Here is a 17,977-nt window from a genome sequence, read left to right as displayed (position 1 = left end):
ATTATTGTGTTTTTAACTCAGTTAACAAAACTGAGTCTTTTGAGAGTATTACCAACTTCGGAAACAAGGGAAGCTTGTTTTCAAGTTATGAGTTATGGGATATCAGTGGCAATTTCATAATTCTTTAGCACAAATGGGTCCCACTGCTAGTGTCCCATCCCATCCTTGCGCAGCTCCAACGAGTCTTTTTGCCTTTACTCTCTACTTCTCTCTTCTCTGTTTCCTTACTCTTCTCTCTATTCTCATTGTTTTTCTCTAATCTATCTCTTCTTGTCTGTGGTGGCTTTTCAATGGTGGAGTTGGGTATTGTTGTGTGGTGTTTCGGTGGTGGAGTTGAATCGATGGCTGGAGTTGAATCAGTGGTCGGCGTTTCGGTGGTGGGTCTCGTCTATGGGTCTGTTTCAGCGAGGGTGGGTCTCGTCTATGGGTTTGGGTCGTGGCCGTGGGTTTCAAATCGAGTTTCAAGTTGTGGGTTTTCGATGGGCATGGGCCGTGAGTTTGATTGTGGTCGTATTTGGTTTGCGATTTGAGAAGTGAGTATGATTGTGGTGGTCACTAGTGTGGGTTTGGTATTTGGTTTGCGATTTTAGAAGTGAGTGTGATTATGGTGGTGTGATGGTGTCTGTAAGTTTTGGTTTGGCCGTGGGTTTGGGGTTTGGTGCGTTGGATTGATTCGGTGGTTGTTTAGGGGTTTGTACTGGCTGTGGGTTTCTGATGGGTTTGTGGTGAAATCTGTCATCAACAAAATTGTTTGTTTTTGTTTCAAAGAAAATAAAGAAATTATTTTGATGTTTTTTGTGTGATGTTTTTTTTTTTTTTTTTTTTGTAAGAACAGAGTAGTAATGAGGAGAAATTATTTTGTACTTCTCCTTTATTATTTTCTCACCAACCAAACAATAGGGAAAAACAACGGCAAAGAGGGAACGGGAAATGAGAAAAGAGAAAAAATGGGGGTGAAACCTTCCGCAGATAGGCTAATAGCTTTGCTCTGACCAAGATACAAGTATGGGGCCCAAAAAAAAATTGAAAATTTTGAGTGATGACAAGTTGAGTAATGTGTGCCAAATGGGTGGGTATAAGAAATAGGAGCATTTTGAGTGATGAGTGATGAGTGACGAAAATTGAGTGAAAAGTAATGAGTGATGAAAAAAAAAAAAAAAAAAAAAAAACCAAACAGGGCCAAAATCTTTGGTTTACGCAATGGTAAAAGACTAATAATTCCATAATGACATAAGATATGTCATATTAAACTTTACCTTGAAACTATCCAACTACTCATCTAAACCCTATTTTTCACTAACAAAATAAACATTTCCAAGATGCATGATATTAAGAAAAAGTATGCAGTCCTTTCCTTATCTTGCATAGACAATAGAAGTACCTTTAAAATTCAAATGTAAATATAATGTAAAGTGAAAAGTTCATCCTAGCAATATACTTTTTTCCTTCTAAAATAACTTTCACACCATCCTCATGATCATGATCATCATCAAATCAACATTGTAATTCAAGATAAATAATGAAATAACTTATCTTTGCTTCCCCCCCCCCCCCCCCCCCCCCCAAAAGGGAAAACATATATTGTATTGCAAATAATATTAAATAATTACATCAACGACAGGTTATTGTTTGGACAAAAAATGGAGCTTTTTCCATCCTATAGCTTGGTGTTCTGCATGATTCTACTTGAAAACAATGAAAATCAAATAATTAATTCAATTTCTCAATGAATTTGTTTGACTGTCAAATGTATATTCAGCTATATATAATAAAACCTTGAACTAAAACTGAACAACATAAACTTACATTTCAAAAAGGTAGATTTCTGAATCTAAATCTTCTCAACTACCTTACCACTTATGAATCATTTCACCACTCCCTCCCAAATTATGAAGCATTTAAAACTTCTCCTAGAGTCCTAATATTCATAGTTAGGAATCCCAAATAGAAAAACATATGCAAAATTGGGCCTAACACAACTATTTAGCCTACTTAGCTGAGACATTCATCCAATTTTGATAATCCCTAAAATAGGTTATTAAAAAACCAAATACCAAACCCACGAATTTTCAAATTTTTTCTGCCCTTCTCACCATACACGCATCATTCACAGCACAGACTTCAGAACATTCACCCTTTCCTTAGAAATAGTAAACAAGATAAATATGTGTAGGGTTATATTGCCACTTATCCTATCTTGCTTGACAAAATGGACTAGTTCTCGCTCTATATAAGAAAATAGCATAAAGAGATTTGACCCATTCTCAAAACCAAGAACCCTCCAAGAACCATAAAAGGATAGGACAGTAGTGTCTCTGTTTGATCACTACTATTAATTATGGGAGTAAACCCCAGATGTGCAAATCAATCAAACACATATTAGCATTTTCCTTAGAAATAGTAAACAAGATAAATATCTATAGGGTTACATTGCCACTTATCCTATCCTACTTGACAAAATTGACTCAGTTCTCACTCTATATAGGAAAATGACATCATGAGATTTGGCCTATTCTTACCAAGAACCCTCTTTGCCAATAGCAATCAACTTCATAAACATCCCCCATATATGTTGACTTTTTTGCATTTTTACAGCACAAAACTCTGGGAGTAACACAATCTAATGACTGTGAAGGCAATTTATTATATGCTTACTGATTGGATTAGTATTTAATGAGCTTTGAATCTGGCTAGCGGGGCTCAAATCACATAACTAATAACTAACAGCTACTTCGTAAACCCACCCAATAACTACTCGTGACTGTGGAGGCAATTTATTGTATGCTTACTGATTGGATTAGTATTTAATGAGCTTTGAACCCGACTGTGTTAATCACATAACTAGTTACTAACAACTACTTCGTAGACCCACCCTAGAACTACTCGCTCCCTGATATCTCTTTTTATTGGTAACAAATAAATTGCATGGACAAGAACAATATGCTCTTATATTTTATTTCCATGATCAAGATTCATATATAAATAAAAAAAATAATTAAAAAATAAATAAAAAACCATGTTAACACTTATTAATACCCATTTTTGCTTATATGGACCCGAGGCCCAAGGCTGGAAAAGCCCAAACCAGCCCAAAAAAGAGACTAATAAGTGAAAAAGAAAGGCAATTGGGCTTGCCCCACAAGCCCAGGAAGTAAGCAAGCTTGGCCCAAACAAAAGCCCCAAGAAAGAAAATACCCATGAGGAACAAGAGCTACAACGCCCACTTTACGATATGGGCAGTGTATAGGAGAATGCCACAGTGGGATGGCCCTCCTTAAAGAATAAGAATGGGCCTTAAAAATGCCCAACAAAGAAAGAATAGGGTAAAGGTCCAATAGGCCGGCCTAGCAGAAACTTATGGGAAGCAAGAAATGAGGACATCAAGAGCCAATGGGCTCAACCCAGATGAAAAGTAGCCAGCCTAATGAGCCCACATCATCTCTATACAAAAGAAACACGGGTGAGAAAACTCTAGAATTAGGGTGAGTTGGGTTCAGCTTTTTGTAAAAGTGCATAATGAAAAAGTGGAGTTTTCAAAAAGTGCATAATGAAAAAGTGCATTTTTAAAAAGTTGAATGTTTGGTAAAAACTGTTAAAAAGTGTTTTTCGAAAAAGTTAAGTGTTTAGCTAGCACTTATAAAAGTGGAGGTTTGAGTTGTAAATTACCAAAAAGGACAAGATATATATATAAGTGAATTTTTTGTTTTAATTATCTCTCTTAATGCAAGTTATGGACACAACAGTTTTACAAAAATTTCACAATAAAGTCTATATGACAAGTTGTTAATGGTAGATAAGAAAAATAATAATGTCATTAGTAGGTTCAAATGAGAACTAATAACAAATTACTGTGTAAAATTTATTATGAGAAATGTTACGTTCACAACATTTTTCGCAATATTTTCACAACAAAATTTATGTGGAAAGTTGTTACTAGTTCTAATTTGAACCCACAACTGAAATTATTTTTTTACTAACCAATATTAATTAATAACAATCTGTTACTTAAAATTTATTGTGAAAATATTACAGTAGCATTTCTCAATTAGGATTTTTTATTTTTTATATTATTTTTCCTTTTTTCCATTTCACTTTCAACCATACGTTTTATTTCTTTTTCTTTCTTTTTTTCTTTTTTTTTCTCCTCCACACATTGTCCACTATCTCTACCCCTCTTTTACTCTTCTTTTCTCCCTCATTCTCCCTCATTCATCAGAACGTTCCAGGAGCTCTTTCTTTCTCCAGCTCCCTCTCTCTCTTTTTTTTTTTTTTTTTTTTACTTGATTCCAAAACTCTCTCTGTGATAAGAAAATTTTCCTTTTCTCCCTCATTCAAGAACATTCCAGGGAGCTCTCATCTTCGTGTTGTTGCTCATCTTCGTCCCCAACCCAGTCCAGATGGGTTAGTTGGCTTCTGTCTTTTGTCTTTTTTTTTTTCTTTTTTCTTTTTTCTTTTTTCTTTTTTGCTTTTATTGTTATGATTTGATTAATTTTAAAACTGTGTTTTTGAGTTTGTATTCGGGTAATCTGATTATGCTTGAGTTTAGAGATGTTTAAGAGAAAGATTGTTTATTGTTATGATTTGTAGTGTTTGTTCTGTGTTTGTTCATGGGTATTTCTGTAATTTCATCATTAGCAACGGTAACCCATCAAAACGTGTAGTGCGCGTTTTCATTTATGCACCCTTAAGGTCCATAAAATTTCCACGTTCAGTCCGCGTTTTTGGCCTATGCCTAAAACGCAACTTTTATCAAAAAGTTGCGTTTTGGGTTTAACCAAACGCAATTTTAGGTCTGACTTTTTTCAAAAAGCGCTTTTTGTGCTCAAAATGTGGAAACAAACGGGCACTTAATAAAAGTAAAAAGAAATGTCACGTCCCAAACCGATGCCCAGATTTGTGACCATGGCAACCGTTCAAACCCTGTTCAAACCGTCCAGTTTGTGGAACCAGGCATGGGTTTTCCAGTTTTTTCCCCCACATAATTTTGCTAAAAATCTCCGGCTTTCATCTCGTTTGTCAACTACATCACTGGATTTCACCGTTTAATGAGAGACCAAAAGAGGGGAGGGAGGGAGAAAAAGACGAGAGTAATAGAGATTAGAGAATGAAGTAATATAGTAATGGAAAATGGAGAGAAAACTTATGCTGGCATTAGATTTTCTGGAATAGAAGTTGAATCATGCATTTTCGCAGAGATGTTTTGTAGGCATTCTTGGAGAGAAGAAGAAGGAACAAAGTATCAGACTATTAGGAAGGCTAGAAGAGAGAAGATAGAAAGTTGAAGACATCATTTTGAATTGACGGTGAAGATGAAGTTTTGAATGTAAGAATATTGGGATTTGATAATTGATAAGACTAGAGAGAACAGTTTATAAAAAATAAAAAAATAAAAAGTAGAGAGAATAAGGCAAGACAGGGGAACACGTGAATGAGATAAGAATGAGAAGAAAAAATATTGGGGAGTGGTAGGGGTGGCAAAATCAACCCAAATCCATCCACTTAAATTAGACTCAAACTCACCCAATTATTAACTGGGTTAAATAGGTATTAACCTAATTAAACCCAATTAACATTAATGTTTATTGGGTTTTAATTGGGTACCTAATTGACCCAATTATGATCCAACTACCATTTCTGAAAATCACCCAACTCTAAAATGCCCAAAAACTACTAAAATTACCAAAATACCCCCTCAACCTAAAAAATGACCAAAATAACACCTAAACCTAAAAATGACCAAAATACCTCTAAAACCTAAAAATGACTAAAATACCTCTAAAACCTAAAAAAATGACCAAAATACCCCTTAAATTTAAAAAATGACCAAAATACCCCCGAACCCCAAAAAAATAACCAAAATACTTTTGAAACCTAAAAATGACCAAAATACCCCCAAAACCTAAAAATTACCAAAATAACCCCAAAACTTACAAAATGACCAAAATACCCCCCCAAACTTGAAAATTACCAAAATACCCCCCTAAACCTGAAAATTACCAAAATACCTCCAAAACCTAAAAATGACCAAAATACCCCCCAAAACCCAAAAAATGACCAAAATACCTCTGAACCCCAAAAAATGATCAAAATACCCTAGAAACCTAAAAATTACCAAAATACCCCCAAAACAAAAAAAATGACCAAAATACTCCCAAAACCTAAAAATTACTAAAATAACCCCAAAACCTACAAAATGATCAAAATACCCCCTCAACCCAAAAAATGACCAAAATACCCCCCCCCCAAAACCTAAAAATTACCAAAATACCCCTAAAACCCAAAAAATTACCAAAATACACTTGAAACCCAAAAAATGACCAAAATACCCCCGACACCCAAAAATTACCAAAATGCCCCCAAAATCTAAAAATGACCAAAATACCCCTAAAACCTAAAAATGACCAAAATACCCCCAAAACCTAAAAATTACCAAAATCCCTCTGAAACCTAAAAAATGGGCAAAATACCCCCAAAGCCTAAAAAATGACCAAAATAACATCAAAACCTAAAAAATGACCAAAATAACATCAAAACCTAAAAAATGACCAAAATACCCCCGAAACCTAATGTGGGGTCATGGGCCCAAATCATACAATTGGTTTTGGGCTTAAGGCCCAAGTCGAGGATAAGGGGCCGTCCGAGGATGGGTAAGTATAGCCAGGGAAACCAATGCTAGTGGATAGAGAAGACAATATTGAACATGATGGCCTAGGAATTTGTGCCGAGGATGAATTTGTCCTCGGCTAGCCAAGGTCGAGGTCCGTAAAGGATGCCTGCCATCTAGAGGTGCGATCCATGAAGTTCTGAAAATATGGATAAGCATTGCAGGAACAAAAGACAGAGAATAATTCCAAAATATCTTGGGAAAAGCTGCTATCACCGCATTGACTGCACCCCAGCTAACTCCCTAGCCGCATTAATGAGGAAGTGACCTCTGCATAGTATTATTGCAGCCTTACAACCACCCCAGAAGACTTTTAGAGGGGGCTGATGGGACAAGTATCAGCATAAACCATCAACTATTCACGTGTAGGGTAGAGATGAAGGAAGATATGTAGTATAAATGAGGGTAGAGACGCCAGAGATCGGGGGGGAAAAAAAGGAGAAAAGAGAGTATTGTAGCAATCTTAACAACTCCTGTAACCATTATCATCCAATATATACTAGAACAGAGCTCCTCGGATTGTGCCGAGGACAAACTTTCTTGTACAAACTTGGTTCGTTTCTGTTTGATTGTCTTGGAATCTCATTATAACTGTTACCCTATTCACTAAAGCCTAGTTCTTCTACCCACTCTCTATAAATTTATTGTACGGGGTTCACTGGGCCAGTATGCCATACATTTTGGGCTTGGGTTGAAAATTGTGTCCCTACACCTAAAAATGACAAAAATACCCTCGAAACCTTAAAAATGGCCAAAATAACCCCGAAGCCTAAAAATTGATCAAAATAATCTAGAAACTTAAAAATGACCAAAATACCCCCTAAACCTAAAAAATTACTAAAATACCTATGAAACTTAAAAAATGACCAAAATACCCTCAAACTTATAAAGTGACAAAAATACCCCTAAACCTTTGAAATGACCCAAATAAACCCAAAACCTCTAAAATGGCCACAAACAACTTGAAACCTCTAAAATTACCAAAAATACCCTGAAACCCCTAAAACGACCAAAATACCTCTAAACCTATAAAATGACCAAAATACCCCTCATAATATCTAAAATGACCAACATACCACTAATCCTATAAGATGAACAAAATACACCCGAAGCCTTTAAAATTACCAAAATAGGGGTTTGGGGTATTTTGGATGTTTCAAGGGTATTTCCTTAAATTAAAGGTTCTAAGAGTATTTCAGTCATTTTGTAGGTTTTGAGGGAATGTCACTAATTTTTTAGGTTTTAGGGGTGTTTCGTTAACTTTTAGATTTTGGGGCCATTTTTTGTAATTTTCTAGGTTTTGGAGGTTGTTTAATAACTTTTTAGGTTTTTGGGATATTTCAATCATTCTTTAGGTTTCCGAGCTATCTTAGTCATTTTTAGGTTTAGGGGGTATTTTGGTCATTTTTAGGTTTAGGGGGTATTTTGGTCATTTTTTATGTTAAGGGAGTATTTTGGTCATTTTTTAGTTTTAGGAGGGATTTGGGTAATTTTTTTAGGTTTAGGGTGTATTTTTATCGACTTATAGGTTTAAGGGGCATTTTTGTCATTTTATAGGTTTCAGGGTACTTTGGTCATTTTTTAGATTTCGAGGATATTTTGGTCATTTTAAGGTTTCAGGGGTACTTTGGTCATTTTTTAGGTTTCAAGGGATATTTCAGTTAATTATTGGGTTTCGAGGGTATTTTGATCATTTTTTAGGTTTCGAGGGTATTTTGATCATTTTTTGGTTTCTAGGTTATTTTGGTCAATTTTTAGGTTTCGGAGTTATTTTGGTTATTTTTAGGTTTTGGCGTTATTTTGGTTAATTTTTAGACTTCGAGATTTTTTTGGTAATTTTTTAGGTTTCAGGGGTATTTTGGACCTTTTTTTGGGTTTTGGGGGTATTTTGGTCATTTTTAGGTTTCGGGGGTATTTTGGTCATTTTTTATGTTTCGGGGGGTATTTTGGTAATTTTTTGGTTTCGGGCGTATTTTGGTCATTTTATGGGTTTTGGGGGTATTTTGGTAATTTTTAGGTTTCAAGAGTATTTTGGTCATTTTTTGGATTCCTGGGAGTATTTGGTCATTTTGTAGGTTTTGTGATTATTTTGGTAATTTTTAGGTTTTAGGGGTTTTTTGGTCATTTTTTAGGTTCTGGGGTATTTTGGTCATTTTAAGGTTTTTGGGGTATTTTGGTCATATTTTGGGTATTTTGGTTTCGGGGGTATTTTGGGTATTTTGGTTTCGGGAGTATTTTGGTAATTTTTTAGGTTTTGGGTATTTTGGTAATTTTTTAGGTTTTGGGTATATTTTGGTCTTTTTTTAGGTTTTGGGGGTATTTTGATAATTTTTAGGTTTCGGGGGTACGTTGGTCATTTTTTGGGTTTCAAGGGTATTTTGGTAATTTTTTGGATTTCGGGAGTATTTTGGTCATTTTTTGGGTTTCGAGGGTATTTTGGTAATTTTTTTGGGTTTTGAGGGTATTTTGGTCATTTTTTTGGTTTCAGGAGTATTTTGGTCATTTTTTGTGTTTTGGGGGTAATTTTAGGTTTCGGGGGTATTTTGGTAATTTTTTGGGTTTCAGGGGTATTTTGGTCATTTTTTTGGGTTTCGAGGATATTTTGGTCATTTTTTTGGGTTTCGAGGATATTTTGGTCATTTTTTGGGTTTCTGGGGTATTTTGGTCATTTTTTGGGTTTCTGGGGTATTTTGGTCATTTTTTAGGTTTCGGGGGTATTTTGGTAATTTTTTGGGTTTTGGGGGGTATTTTGGTCATTTTTGAAGATTTTAGAGTACTTTGGCCATTTTCACTTTAGTGGCATTTTGGTAATTTTGATAATTGGGTAATTGGGTGAGTTGGGGTTTATCCATAATAATTGGGTTATGTTGGATTTGGGTTAGTAGGAATTAGTTAAATGGGTTTTAATTGGATAAATGGGTTTTATGTACCCAACCCAATTATGTCCACCTCAAACCCACCCATTTGCCACCCTTATATATATTGTTATACTGACATAACAAATTTCACAATATTTTCATAATTATTAAAGTATCAATTTCTTATAAGTCAAAATAAAATAATAAAATATGAAACTGAGACCAACCATAATTGAAAATAAATATTTTGTAAAAATATTGTGACACTTATTAGGTAAATGTGTAAAAGCTACAGTATTTTTAGATTGTTCAATATGTACTTTTTTTTTTAGTCACCCATTTGTACTCTTTTTTCTACTAACATATAAAAAAAAAAAAAAAAAAAAAGACAATACCTCTACAGTGCCCCTTTTGGTGTAGTGAGCCATTTTTCCCCCCTAAGTTTTGAACAGTTGCTACAGTGCCACTTTGGTTTGTTCAAGTGGCACTGTGCCTATAGTAGCTTCAACATTTTTTTTTTTTTTTTCCCTTCCAGTCTTCCGTTTGTACTTTTTTTTTCTTTTTAAATATTTATAAGAACCTGCATGTATATTATTATACTAACACAACAAATTTCATAATATTTTCATAATTATTGAGGGGTCAATTTCTTATAAGTCAAAATAAAATAATAAAATATAAAACTGTGACCAACCACAACTGAAAATAAATATTTTGTGAAAATGTTGTGACACTTATTGATGAATGTGTAAAAGTTACCATACTTTTGATTGGTTTAATATGTACTATTCATCATCTTCTTTTTTTTTTTTTTTTTTTTTTTTTTTCAATCATTGATTTGTGCTCTTTTTTTCTATATATAAAAAGAGCAAATAGACTCATGAATAGTATTATGAAATTTGGTTTGAGCTTTTTTTTTTTTTTTTAAGGATCTTTATATGTTTACTTTTTACTTAATATAAGCTTACATTATATACACACAAAAAGTAGCAAATATTAATTACATTTGCAAAAAGCCAATTATATAAATTATATACAGTCTTATTCTTGCTCTTCACCAAAAAGACAATCTATATGATGGGATTTCTTGGAAATACCATTGGTAATCTAATTCTGTCAGATTACAACAACTTAATGCTCAGTATGTTCTCTTGAAAACAGGAATTACACAACAAGAGTCTTGAAGGATGCTTAGCATATTTTAAAATCAATGGATCCAAGATGGAAGTAAGCTAAGAAAAAAAGGAAAAGAAAAAAAAAAAAAAAAGACACTTGATCCAAAAAATAAACTAAATTGTATTAAATTATATTCTTCAATTACAAGGCCATAATAACACGATACATAGACAATTTTTTTTCCACCATCATATTACCTAATTCGCACATAATAACCAAAAAAAGAGTCTTGCATACTTCAAGATCAAATGCTTCAAAAATCTTAAGCATTGTGACCTTGCTCAATTGTAATAAAAAATCGCATGCACTCATTTAGTTCCACACTTGGTGTGTCCACTGTCTCTTGCTTCTTGACTATGTGTACATTCCATTTGAAGCTTGCAATTTACAATAGGCCCTACAGATATAATTATAGCTAAGCTTGCAAAATTCAGTCTATAAATATTCGAAGTTGTACATTCTCTGCAAAACAAAATTATCATCTGGAAATAAGCTTCACAAAGGGTCACTCTCCAAAAAATGCAAAAAAAATGATGATGGTCAACCAAATTTCATAAGTACACAGCAGGATACAGGATCAATCCATCAATTATCCAGGCATAGCACACACATGTACATGCACATAGGTCAAACATCAAGAACATATTGAACAATACCAGCCAACCAATGCATTGGAACATACATGTCAATGACAAGTTTGACAAGGACGCTCACAGCCACATCCATGGACGGCTTTCGACTGTTATTACTTACTTTAGAAGATAGTGTCATTAGATTTGTTGAAGATGTCTCTGAGCAAACTGCAGCAATAACGTCGCATACCTCAGCAACAAAACGTTTGATAAGAGAGAGGAGCAAAACAACAAAAAGTAACAATTTTTTTTTTAATAAGTAACAAAAAATAACAATTTATAAAAACTAATAATCTAAATTTCCTGTTCAGATACACATAAGCAGCAAGCAGTGCCTCATGACAAATTCAGACAACTAACCAGCATCAACAAATATGCTAACTCATCCATCAACTGTAATGTTAACTTTTATATGAAAAATAACATAACCAAGCTTGAAGTGATAGTGGACAAAAGAAGTCATATAGTGTTGGCCTGAGCTTCACGTTCAAAAACATATAATTTCATTATATATATATATATATATATATATATATATAACAGAACACATCATTTTACAACTAGATCATCCTGGTGCAGATACAAGGAAAACAACCAGTTCAAAAGCACTAAGGATAAAATTAACAACTTTGACAATTTATTGAGAGAAAATAGTGCTACTCTGAGAATTTAAAAAATAAATCAAAATAAATAAAAAAGAAAGAATACTTTAGGTATTATTGAAAATATTGCTGAGTGCATCACCAAAAAGACCACTGTACCTGTAGTGACGATATTGGAAACCCATTTTCATTCAATCACAACAGATTCGGCCATATTGCAAAGCCCCAATTTTCAAACTCAAGCAAAACCATCAAGCTTTACACTCAACAAGAAAACCCATTAATCAAGCTAATAAGAAAAAAATCCAATTTCCATACACATAGCATCACAGTTTTAGCATAAAAATCCAAAAAAAAAAGTGCAGAATACAGAGAGATAAACTAAAACTCTATGAAGCATTTCAACAAACATCTTCAATGCCCACCCAAAAACCAGCTTTAAAAATGCCAATAATAACAGTTATTGCTAATACCAGAAATCCAAACAAGAAAACCCATTCATAAAGCTAATCAAAACTGAAACAAAATGTTATTCATCAAACTAATAATAATAAAATGAAACAAAATGAGTGTCAAAGGGGTTTCGGTATTGTCTAAAAGGCAAATAAAAATTGAAAAAAAAAAATAAAAGAGAAAGAAAATAAAGAATAAGAGAGCTGGACCCGCGGCCACCAGTAGTTGTGACGCCGATGAAAGGCACCTCCAACGGCGATAGGTGTGAGTGGAAGCAGCAGCTCGGCCACGGCTAGGCTTGAGAGAAGGAGAAAACAGAGAAACCCAGATGAGAGAGAGAGAGAGAGAGTGAGATGAGGAGAAAGCCATAGCGGCAAGCATCACCAGTGGTGGTGAGGGATTTGGTGGCTGCTAGCTATAGCCATGGAGATTCAGCCATAGACAAAGGTTTGGTGGAAGAGAGAAATATTTTGAATTTTTTTGGATCTGATGAGAAGCTTAGGCAGGAAGCAATGAGGAGAGAGCAAATTGAATTGGTAAAGAGCTGAGCACACGGATTGCCAGCGTGGATTGGTGAGGTGTCAAAGACTTAAGCCATTAGATTAAATAGATGGCAGGGATTTGAGGTATGCAATACCTATTGCACACCGTGCAATACCTATTGCACGGGATATGAATCTTCTTGGAGTATCAGACTTAGAGCATCCACAGCAGTGGAGCTAAAAATTTAGCTATTTAGCTCCACCAAAAGTTACTTTATCTATTTTACCTACACACATGCTGCAGCAGTGGATCTATTTTAGCTTTCAACACAATAAAATAATATAAACATCACAATAAAAATAATATATCTATTACAATAAAATAATATATTCACTACAATAAACAACAATCACAACCACCCGCAACCGCTACTGCTGCCACTACCGCCACCGCCACTGTTGCCGCCACCGACTCTTCCACCGCCACCGCAATCGCTACCGTTGCCACTATTGCCGCCAACGCCACCGCCGCCGCCACTGACTCTTCCGCCGCCGCCGCCGCCGCCACCGCCACATGATAGCAAATAATTGTCTAGTGTTAACAAGTGATTTTTTAAACCCCAAATTATACTTATACATTTTTTTTTTTACTAAAACAATTTCTCAATCATCATGATAGCAAGTAAATATTCATGTAGTGTAACAATAATATTTTGTTTTAACCCCAAATTATATATGGTTTCAAAAAAAAAAAAAAAAAAAAACCCAAATTATATATATACAATTTGATCCCACCCACACGTGCCAAGTCCCTCTACTCTTTCTCATTCACACATGCTGCCTTTCTTCCTTTTCTTTTCTGGTTCACCTTTTCTTTTCTGGTTCGATTCAACACGCCGCCCAGCTCCCTTGCCTTCTTCTCCCATGTTGCTCTCCTTCCCTCAACCAAGCCGTCACCGCTCCAAGATCCTTTTCCCTTTGATTGAACCCAAAAACCCATGCCGCCAAATCCATGCTTTGCACTTCCTCCCCTGACCGAACCCAAAAAGCTTGAAGAAGTCAAAGCCGCTGCCGCCGATATCTAGCAAAGCCGCCGACGATGTCAAAGTCAAAAACCGCCAAAGCTTTCATCTTTCTCTTCCGATCTGCCGCCGTGGGTTTGGTGATGTTTTGGCCGTGGGTTTTGCTGATGTTTGTTTGTTTTTTTTTTTTTTTTCCTGGTAGTGGTGGGTTTAATGAGTGTGGGTGTGGTTGGGTTTGTGACTAATGTGGTGGTGGTGGTGGTGGTGGTGGTGGTGGTGGTGGGGGTTGCCGTGGTGGAGGTGGTGATTGATATTGGTGGTAGTGGGTTTGATAAGTGTGGGTATGGTTGGATTTGTGACTGATGTGGTGGTGGAGGTGGTGGTGGTAGGGGTTGCCGTGGTCGGAGCTGCTGGGTCTGTGGCAGCATGGGTCGGCGGCGTGGGTCAGGGGGCGGTGGCGTGAGAGGTCTGAAAGTTGAGAGAGAGAGAGACGGAGTGAGAGAGAGAGCAAGTGGCATTATTTTAATCAGGAAGAAGAATAAAATAATATTTTTTTTTTAGCTCTCATGAACAGTGCACATCTATCTATAGATGTGCACTGTAGCAATGGAGCTAAATTTTTTAGATTTAGCTCCACTGCTGGAGCACGATTTTAGTGTTGGAGGAGCTAAATTTTAGCAATATAGCAATATGCCTCCACTGCTGTGAATGCTCTTAGGAAGGCTAAAGAGAGAAGATAGACAGCTGAAGACATCATTTTGAATTGACGGTGAGGATGAAGTTTTGAACGTAAGAATATTGGGATTTGTTAATTGATAAGACTAGAGAGAACCATTTATAAAAAATAAAAACTAGAGAGAATAAGGCAAGACAAGGGAATACGTGGATGAGATAAGAATGAGAAGAAAAAGTATTGGGAAGTGGAGCCGGTAGATAAAATGAATGAAAATTGAAAACAAGTAAAAGCAAGATAAAAAATTCTGAAAATTTTTAAATAATATTAGAGATATTTTTTCATTTCTATTAACTATATTTAAACAAAAAAAAAAAAAAAGGTAATGTTTCAACGGTGCCGTTTTGGTTTATTGAGCCAGTTTTTTTTTTTTTTTTTTTTTTTTGAATAGTAATTACAGTACTAAGGCTGTGTTTGGTTGCTGGAAAACGTTTTCCAGAAAATACATATTTTCCGGAAATGCTAATTTCCGGAAAAGGAAAATGTATTCGGGTGTTTGGCTGTCTCGAAAATCGTTTTACGGAAAATCAATTCCAGTGTTTGATTCGTCCAAATATTTTACGGAAATCGTTTTACGGAAAATTAATTCCGGTGTTTGGTTTCGTCCAAATATTTTACGGAAAATACTTTACGGAAAATCAATTCCCATGTTTGGTTCGGAAAATACTTTACGGAAAATAATTTGGATCATTTTACGGAAAATGATCTAGAATCTGACCCAAAAAATCGTCCATCCATGAATGAAGTTTTGGAGGAATTGGAGAATGAAGTTTTGGAGAAATTGGAGAAGATCAATGCTATTAAGGAAAAAGTAGCTGAGCCGAAGCATAATCCTAAGCCCAATAAACGCAAAGAAAATAGGCACCAACATCACCATAACTATTATAAGTCTCCAATTCACCAAAACCATGGTGTTAATCGAGCTGGAGCTAGAGCTTAAATAACTAGTTTGAAGCTATATTTTGCTCTTATAGATAAAATTCAAGAACCTGCATTCCCTATACATATCTGTAACAATACAAAAATTATGGTCATTTGGTTCAACATCAAACATAATTATTCGAATATACCCATAATATTTATATAAAAATAGCCACATCAATCGTTCACCATTGGCATTACACCTCAATGGCATACAAAAATGATACCTATTCGTGGTATCTGAACAGTACAAATACATAATTTGGGCAATTGTATCGTCCCAATAATACAAAAGAGTACATATATAATACATTGATAGGCCAATACTAATACTACAACAGAAGTTAATTCCTAAATCTACCATCACAGTCAACATGAAATAAGCAAATCAAATTTGTGAGAAAAAATAACCATCTAACCACAGCTTCCTCAACCTAGCATTCTTGGCTAAAAATCCACGTGCCGTCTTCTCATTCTCACAAAGATGGTTGAAGGCAGTAGCGAGCATATCTTCGCTATATCCATCCACCATCATAGCCATTACCTCATTATACAAAGTTGTGTAATCTACCGGGCCCCGATTAATTTCTTTCAGAGCGACAGCTATTTCCTTCAGCTGATTAGACAAATCAGTCAGCACACTATCATCAGCATTAGAAGCTGCACGCCCTCTTTTGCGGGACTTGGAAATTCCCGACCCAGTGGTGGATGATTCATTTGCGTTCTTCCCCTTTTCAACCACACATTCCTCCACATTATCTGCAACAAACTCTGCATTATCCCCATTATCCCCATTATCTGGCTCATTTTCGATATCCACATAGGACTTAGAAAAGCCACCTGTGGCTGTGTCCTTCCCCACCACAATCGCTAATTCATCGTAAAACTCAATTTTTTTGTTCAGATACTCTGCGTGCTTCCGATGTGCCTGTAAGGGAGAAAGGAACGTATATAACAATGCAATAATAACTTCACTCATAAATTCAATATAAAAGACTATGCAATAACAATTAAAGCAAATACTCCATACTTTTGTCCTACATTTTCTCAGTAATCAAACAAGTAATGCAAAAAAACTCTCAAATAAGGATGGAACAAGTAAATACATTATGTTACTATTATGCACACTTCACTGCTAAGAGAGCCCAATTAAAAAAAAAAGAAAAAAAATTTAGAACAGTAAGCACAAATCTTTTGGTTAAAAACTTTGTTTTCTTTCCTTCACTTTTTCCTAGCAACCAAATAGAAAGATCAAAGAAAACAGTGGGTCCTTAATTTCCTATTATTCCCAAGTCATAGCTGAAAAAAACCCATTAAAAAAATCACCTTAAAAAGAAAGTATCAATCTTTTCTTTACTTTCCCAACATTTTATTAGCAACCAAACCAAGAACCAAAGAAAATTGTAGCTCAGACACATATACACATATAGATAGATGAAAACACATAGGTATGTATAGATATAATACATAGGTAAGGTGACATGAAAGTTATGTTTGGAAAACCTTATAAAAGCAATGGAATCCTAAAAAGAATGACACTATAAATTTCATATAAAAGGCAACAACATATATTATTATCTATATTAAGAAAATATAGTTGGAAGCCATACCATAACTTCTTCTTGGTATGTTTTAGCGTCGCAAGTTATCATTTTCAGATTTTCGTCCCAACCGAATCCACTCTTCTTTCTAAGAGCTTGAATAGTTCCCCACATGGACCTTAGAGTGCGCATCCGGTTGTCAACATATGACGGGTGGCACTCAACCCCGAATTGGGCCGTTATCTCCTTCGCTACAAGAGCAAAGGAGCCAGCCCTAAAAGTACTAGAGGGCTTATTGCCCTTTGCTGCCTCCTCCGTAAGTATCTTAAGCATCATCTCATGCATAGGTGGCAGCCACCTAAATTGCTTGCTGCCGCTAACTTTTTCTTTGCCCTTTGACATTACTACATATGAAAATAGTATAGTGAGAGTAGCATTTAGTAATTACGCTCGAAACATGAATAACAAATCAAACACACATACAACCACGCTTATGAATGTGCACAACAGAATAGAACATGCTAACTATGAAAATGACAATGTAATACCATCAAATAACAATGTAATGCTAAAAATACTTTTTCATTACATCACCAAAAGTCTATATTACATACATTGTCTTTACAAAAAAACAAAAAAGAAAAAACACATTACAATCATAGAAATCTAAATAAAGTACTACTCTCCACTCCTGATATAATCAGATCACATGGCTTGGCATATCTCATCTCTCTTAGCATTCCATGATCTACTATCTTCGACGGACTCCCGACGTGATTGTGTTTCTTGTTGGTGGTCACTAAACTCTACTTGGTTCATTGCATCTTCCATAATATGGTCATTTGGTTCAACCCCCATAATGTGATTATGAACCACACAACACGCTAACACTA

At 35.2% G+C, this 17,977-nt stretch overlaps 1 protein-coding gene and 1 long non-coding RNA gene across 5 annotated transcripts in view; one reads left to right on the top strand and one right to left on the bottom strand.

The window, feature by feature from the left end:
* The window catches only part of LOC126723075 (malate dehydrogenase, cytoplasmic-like), a 98,326-nt gene that overhangs the window by 47,765 nt on the left and 32,584 nt on the right, over positions 1-17,977 (top strand). The window lies entirely within an intron of this gene.
* Positions 10,795-13,079, bottom strand: LOC126723084 (uncharacterized). Its single transcript, XR_007654144.1, has 2 exons — positions 11,381-13,079; positions 10,795-11,160 (listed from the first exon to the last, which is right to left on the bottom strand). It is a non-coding gene; the product is annotated as an uncharacterized LOC126723084 (long non-coding RNA).

Source organism: Quercus robur, chromosome 4 (genome assembly GCF_932294415.1).
Source record: "Quercus robur chromosome 4, dhQueRobu3.1, whole genome shotgun sequence".
NCBI lineage: Eukaryota > Viridiplantae > Streptophyta > Magnoliopsida > Fagales > Fagaceae > Quercus > Quercus robur.
Note: the sequence above shows the minus strand (reverse complement) of the source record. Positions and strands in the feature narration are given on the sequence as shown.